Below are 7,652 nucleotides of genomic sequence, written 5' to 3' on the forward strand. Positions count from 1 at the left end.
AGAGATATATATATATATATATATATATATATATATATATATATATATCTGTGTGTGTGTGTGTGTGTGTGTGTGTGTGTGTGTGTGTGTGTGTGTGTGTGTGTGTGTGTGTGTGTGTGTGTGTGTGTGTGTGTGTGTGTGTGTGTGTGTGTGTGTGTGTGTGTGTGTGTGTGTGTGTGTGTGTGTGTGTGTGTGTGTGTGTGTGTGTGTGTGTGTGTGTGTGTGTGTGTGTGCGTAGTAATATATATTGTATTTAATAATAAATCCAAATACCCATTCGTATTTTATGTCCAGCGAAGTTAACAGTCTTTCACCAGAAAAAGTGTACATTATATTTTTCCACTTTATCTCACTTTATTTGCGTGAACAACAGAAAGCTCGGTCAGCGGCAAAGTGAAATAACATAAAAGCAACAAATATAGTAACATGTTATGGCACAGGGCCGGCGCCAGCACAGTAAGAACATGAAACTGAGCGTGCGTGGCGAGTGATCATATGTGGGCATGTTCAGCATCGCCATTGGCCTGGAGCATAGCTTTTTCAGCATAGCTTATTGTCTGGAGCGTAGCTTGGCGTACCGCCTGGCGTCTTACAGCGAGTCATTGAACTGCCCACATAAAAATGCACATGCGTACAAAACAATTTCGTTTTAAGTTTCAATTTCACATACGACGCCAGGCAGGAACAGATGCGAAGCAAGAACGTCTCGAGACAGGGCATCGTAATTTAGCGACTGACCGGTGCAGCTAGCATGAACAGTCAACTCGATAAGAGATTTATGTTGCTTCAGCTCTATCTGATTCATGTGTGATTTCGCCGCGCTGCGATGACTCTCTATGCACATATCCGGATGTGTGCAAGGATTGATCAGCCATGTGATTTCACGATACACCACAACCACTGTTCCGGCTCAATCCTCCGTTCGTGTCCTTGACCTGCCTACCGCGACCAAATCATCAGACCAAGTGCTCCGTTAGCCTTCACAGCTACGTTGCGACGTGGCGTTTAAATAGGAGCTTCTGGTCCGGAGTTGCGACCGAATGGCTTCGACATGCTGTATACTCAGCCCGTCACTCCATCTAGCGTACGGAGTCCATGATCCCCTCCAAGGTGGTGTAGAATATTTGGCATTTGGACGGGCTAAGTCCCTTTTCTATCTGAAAAGGCACTCTAACGAGCGTGGGAGACTTTCTTCCCGAATGCGTGCAGCGCTGGTGCTGAAAACTTTAGCAGTTTTATTATTGTCCACATGCAAAGACCGTTGAAACAAGGATGATTGTCATCAAGTAGCTACTGACTGACGCAGCAACCCCAGATGATAAGAGAATACCTTCCGGCTCGCCGAACGTCGACCGCAACTAAGTTGACCATTTGTGGTTTAGAAATGCCCACAAGTGCCTTTCGAAAAAAAAGGTTGGACCACAAAAAGTTGGCGCAGTTGTCTTGTAAATGAGCAATGGGTGCTCAAAAATTCAAAAAGCGCTGCAAGATTGTCAAAGGCAATGTTTCCACATTTGAAGATGTTGAATCAAGCATCAGACATGTTGAAATAAGCTTTCTTGTAACTGTTGGTATTCTTTAAAGTAGGAAAGACTGCTGCTTACAGTACAACATCTCTGTTCAGCAAGCATATTCCTCAATTCGCTATTGTCTGATTACGTTATCGCGCCTTGCTCAAAACTGATTAGGAGCCAATTAACGGCTATTATATCTGGAAATCGTGCTCACGAACACCAGGTATGAACGATCTTATTGCTGGTGTGCCAGTGATCTGTAAATTCATCAGGTATGAACGACCAGGTATGAACGACCTTACAAATGGATGGACGACGATACAAATGAATGAATGACCTTACAATGAACGCCAGGTGTGAGCGACCTTATTGCTGTTGTGCCAGTGACCTGGAAATTCGCCAGGTATGAAGGACAAGGTATGAACGACCTTACAAATGAATGGATGACCATACAAATGAATGAACAACCTTACAATGAACGCCAGGTATGAATGACCTTAGTGCTGTTGCGCCAGTGATCCGGAAATACTTTTGTCTCATTATGTTATCGTGCCTTGCACAAAAATGATTAAGAGCCAATTGACGACCATTATATCTGGAAATCGTGGTCACGAACATCAGGCATGAACGACTCGACAATTATGGTTTCTTGACCTTGATCGGCACATGTTCAATAGAATGACAATAATCAAATGACGTTTTATGGCTTCATGAATACTGGGGTGAGAATGAAGCAGTCTCCCCGAAATAGTCGGCACATCTTAGCGGGCGTGTAGCTCAGAAACTAGAGACGTTTTAGACCTTTAAAAAAAAACAGAGCTGCTAGCTAGACCGAATGATCTTCAAAATGGTTATTTCAGTTCAAAACCACATGCAAATGTGGAGCTTTCCCTTTCGTCGAGCATACACAATCTAATGTTTTGTCGCTCGATCGTGCCTCCCATTTTAATTGCAAAAAAATGCTAGATCACTGGCGCAGCAGCAATAAGGCATAAAGCAGCGTCGCTTGTAGGGAAAGGCAGAACAAACACGCAAGTATAAAGTGTCTAACTCACTCCCTTCGAGTAATTGACAGAGCGAGGGAGGAATGTAATAGAATGATAATTTGGGATCAAGCTGCTGTTTTTTTTTACGTGGATGAGGATAACATTTGTACCATTCTATTTGCTCAGAAAGGTACATTGGCTCACATATTGTTAGCCTGTTTAGTTCAGCTCAACTTAGCTCGTGCATATTTACACGCCCTGCGCGAGTTTTGAAGTGCATTTACGAGGAGCACTGTGCACGTATGTAAAACAGCAGTGGTAGCCTTATTCAAATTGAGATTCATTCCTAGTAGGAAAACCTGCAGAACAGAGAGGAAGATGCGTTGATATTTCGGCAGCATGCCTTTATCGAAACGAACATTCGTGTCGACAAATGTACGTTGCCGAGATATCAACACATCTATCTTTCCAATTTATTGGTTTTTCTGCAACGAATACAGTTCTTACTTCTGTCTTATCTACATTCACGAACCATTCCATGCGCACGTGCTAATGTGCGAATGGAGTCACATTACATATACGTCACAGGGTAAAACACGGAAAATTATAAACGAGTGACCTAAGCACTTAAAAAAACGGCAAATGCGCTGAGCAAAAAGGTGGTCCAGCCAAATATGTTTGTCTAGCATCGGTTTCAAGACTGCTCAGCTCCATGGGGCAGTGATGGCCGGCAGCATTAGGATCCAGCACGAGACCTCGCGGCATGAAAACGACCATCGAGACATTGACTTCAGGAGGTAGGCAGCTCCAGAGCACCCCCACAGCCCACCGCGTGCCACGCCTCACTCCCAGTGGCGTGAGGGGTGAACAGGGGTGGCTCGCTGCGGGAGCGCAGGGTCACACAGGGCCCTGAAAACGTTGATGCAGGCCCGACGAGTGAGCGGGTCAGGCGTGCTCCAACAGCCTGACGCTTTTAGGACCTGCGGTATCTGTGCCTGATGTCGGGCTCCTCATTGCTCTTACGCACGCAGTCTCGCTGGCGGTCAACGTTGTAAGCAGCCCTACGTCGAACCAAGGAGGATGACGGCGACGGAGAGTTTCAGCGAGATCGCAGGCAACAGAGGGTGGCATCAGGTGGGCGTAAAAGCTATCTACACTGCGTCAATATTTCTCGTATACAGGGTGCTCCGTGAAATGGGGCGCGGCTAACATCGAAGACCATCCTGGTCCGCTCACTGGAAGCTTGAGGCACATCTCGCATACACTTTTCCTGTTGGAGGAGATAAGCCCATCTTGAAGGAAGGTTTCCACATTTATGCTACTGTGGATTTACACGACTATGTATTTGATTCAACGCATGCTCTCCGCCAGTTCATTGGTGAACATGTTGCTGTAGGCCACGCATTTGGCAAATGTCCAGGTAGTGCTTTTACGCTGTGGAGGGAAAATGGCGACCCATATTTTGGGTTCGAGAGGGCGTTGTGTTTAAATTCCAAAGATGGACAGCAGCATGCAACTATTTAGTGATATGCCCTTCGGTTCAATCACCAGCTTTACAGCATGTCCTCCTCCCATATGTTCGCATTGCTTATACGGCACGAGAGGCGACCTTACAGCGCTAACTGCGCCCCGTTGCGGATGAGCCCGCGCGGTGAACACATCTCTGGTTTGGCATGAGCGTGGAGCTTCAAGCGCCTTCGCACGATGCATCATTAAAGCTGTGACCAAGTCATACGCTGTAATCACTGGTGATGCAGCGGTCCCAGTTCTCCTCTGATGCTCCGGACGCCTTGCGAGGTCATGGCGTGGTTGGGGCCTGAGTGCCGCGCACATGTCTAAGTGCTTCCTGTCCGGCTGGCCAGGATGGGACATAATTTGTCCGCGCATTTATTGTTGCTGCTGTCGTTGGGGCCTTACGACGCACTCAGCTGTTGAGCTTATATGGTGTCACCTGTCTCTCATTCTGGCAGGAAGGGCGGGCGCTGCGGAGAATCGGACCCCGTGCCTTTAGGTTTCCCAGGCGCAGTGGTTAACGCGCTAACCATTACACTATCGGCACCCCAGCACATTGATTGCGAATGCTTTTTTCGCAGCCTTACACTTTCCTTTTGAATGGAATGTGGACTATGCTCGCTAGACGGAGATGGAAAGCCAGACTGCTCGGTATCTTTCTAAAGGTGTCAGATCCACTGGCGCTGGTACTTCTGCCCAAAAGGTCGTCGTTGCAAACGGGCCTAAAGCATGAATGCTCTCACGCCAAGCATACGCGGGAGCATGATATTTCTGCCTGCATTTCTGAGCGAGTCATGATCTGAGTGGGCCATAGTGAGTCTGAGTGAGTCACATCCAACATCATCACTGGCATTTGATATGAAGATAAGACTGTTTATTTTTGGAAGCGTCTACAATCATGCACGAGATGGCAAGAAGGCTTCTACTTCTTCCGAGAATAATAGCTATGTTAGGCATGCAGTAGGCTGTACTGAGCTCTTTAACTCTGCCCCTGTATGGCTATTTTACTTCATGATATGCGGCGGGCATGATGTAAACTTATCCTGAAGTCCAGCCCACAGTTCGCGTTGGTATTATGCCGGTTCGTCATGCTATCAGTTCTTTACAACCAAGGCACAGCCGATTGTGCACTGCATTGCCGCGCTCGCAAGCATCAGCATTGCCATTCGTCAGGATATTGAATCAGCAGATCCTGATTGCCGACGGGATTGTGATGTCACTGTACTTTGTGCGGGCATCAATACTACAAACTAATATTTATTCAACGTATGATCACCAAAACCGCGGCAGGTAGCCAGCCACTGAACAGCAGACCGGTAGATCCCATGGACGATCCAGCAATGATATCGCTGCGGTTAGATTCGAGCCATTTCAAAAACGATACCGATTTGACCCGGCACTCGCGCTAACCAATCTGGTTCACAATCCCGTATTTGAACTTAAGTTATGAAAAGCGCGTCCCTGCATTATATCTCCTATCAGGTTATGTAACTCATGCACACCCGGACCTTTGCTAAGATTGTGTTTTAGAATCAACTTCCAACACGTTGCACTTGCTAGTGCGCTGCAATGGTAATGAAGTTGAGGTCTGTTTGAAAATCAGATTGCACGGGTTTTCAGTATCATGCGTCGTGATACAAACTAAGGCAAATCGCATGGCACAGGGTAATTTCACGCACACCAAACACCGAGCAGTGTACACGCAAACACGCTGCGTGTCACCATGGCACACACACCATAGAAGACGCTTCAGACGATGTTTGAAGTTGCACTGGTTTACGCTAAATCTAAAGCTTTGTTAGCCTTGTTGTCCGCTGTACCAAAGACGTCGACATCCTAGTTCCGCGCGCGCTCTCCGTAACACGTGCCGGGCGGCGCCTCATGTCTCGCACTGCTGCTGTGCTACGTTTTTGATATGGTACAGGTGATCTCTTGTAGGTGAAGCTCTTCCCACAGATTCGAGAGCGATCGATTTTTCGAACAAATGCTGAATGATCAGCTATGAAGGACTGCAATATGCCTGACTCAATATTCAATATTCAATATTCAGTTTTACCATACATGCAAGCCAATAAAATATTTGAGATCACAAGTCGTATGCGATGCGCAGTTAATCTTCCTCCTTTTCAGCTCGGTTTACTGAGTGAAACTTCCCACCACGACTCATTTGTAGCAATGTGCCAGAGACTGCAGTAATCCTTGACCTTTCACTGGAGAAGCTACGCACTTTCCACCAGCCTCAGTTACACGCGATTGGAACGTGCAGCGACACTGCCGACGTGGCCGGTGAAGGCGCATGCAACCGCTGACAGCATGTCAGTTTGCTGAGCTCCGTTTGAAGTTATGGCGAGCCATGTATTGCAAACGATATGGAGGGAAAGATAAGATATGTTCGTCCCAGGATAGCAAACGATTTGTAACTATCGTGATGTGTTGTTCCTCTATAATCAGGTTGTGATTCCTGGTAGGCTGCATCGTTTAGAACCCGTCCTGAGGCCGTTGGTCGAAAACACATGCCGTTCTTCAACCCAAAAACGATTAATCTTGCACACAGAGGTTATCAGGGTCAAACATATCAGCGACGGGTTACCAAATGGGCTGTAGGCAGGACCCAGAGATGAGCGTGGTACAGCTCAATACTCAGGTCAATAGCACCTTTATAAAAGTGCTACGGTATTTTGAATGGCAGAAGCTGTTTCCGGTCACAAACAGCATGAGAAACACCGCTACAAAATTAGCAACAACGTGAAGGTAGCAGGAATTGTTGCATACAACGTCTCAAATGGACACAGGCATAAATTAGAAGAAATCGCAGATCTGCATATGACATCCATAATTGGTACTAACGCGTGCTGATCTTTTCAGAGGTGTGCCTAGTGTTAAGTGCACGTGCCGCCCTCTCCCAGGGAGCCGGAGCCGGAGCCGGCGGGGTCTGGTGGTTCATCGCCAGCTTCTCGAGTACCTGCGCTGGGGAGCGCAGAGGCACGCCCGTCGAGGGCGGTACGGGAACGCAACCAGCGAAACCAGCCAGCAACCAGGTGCCTGCAAAATTTACAACTTGCTCACGAATTATCGAAATCACAGTGTTGCTGTGCGTGAGCGAGGCGCCACGCTATCTAGCCGTTCAAGCGCGGTCGTTCTCAGGAGGACAATCGATCATTGGAAAGCAGTACTGTAAGACTCTACCAACTAACGATGTCGAGTACCAGGCGCTTCATACCGAGCTCCAGAGGGACGTGATGGCGGAGCGGTTGGTGCCAACGTCTCCTACTTGAGGGGGCCGTGTTCGCCTCCCGGCTGCGCCATGGCCCTTTAGCGCCAGGATGACGCCCGCAGTCGCTGGCGATCCATCAAAAGGTGCGCGATGGTGTGCCCTCGGCTTAGACCGCGCCTGGAGCCTCCCTGCCGTGTAGACGCGGCCGATAGAGACTGTCAAACTGTCTCTGCGCGCTCCAACACGGTGTTGTCATTCCCAAACCCCGTGCTAGTCAGTCAATACCTTCCATTTTCAAGCCGTCGAGTGACAGGCGGTTGGAACGCTTTGACCAGGCTGCCACCCGTAATCGTTGTCTAATATACCCCACGATTTACGTGATATGCCGCCCGGGCTACAAACGGCACCCGTTAAAATCAGGCACAT

Source organism: Pollicipes pollicipes, unplaced genomic scaffold, assembly GCF_011947565.3.
Source record: "Pollicipes pollicipes isolate AB1234 unplaced genomic scaffold, Ppol_2.1 Scaffold_7231;HRSCAF=8579_pilon_pilon_pilon, whole genome shotgun sequence".
Lineage (NCBI taxonomy): Eukaryota > Metazoa > Arthropoda > Thecostraca > Pollicipedomorpha > Pollicipedidae > Pollicipes > Pollicipes pollicipes.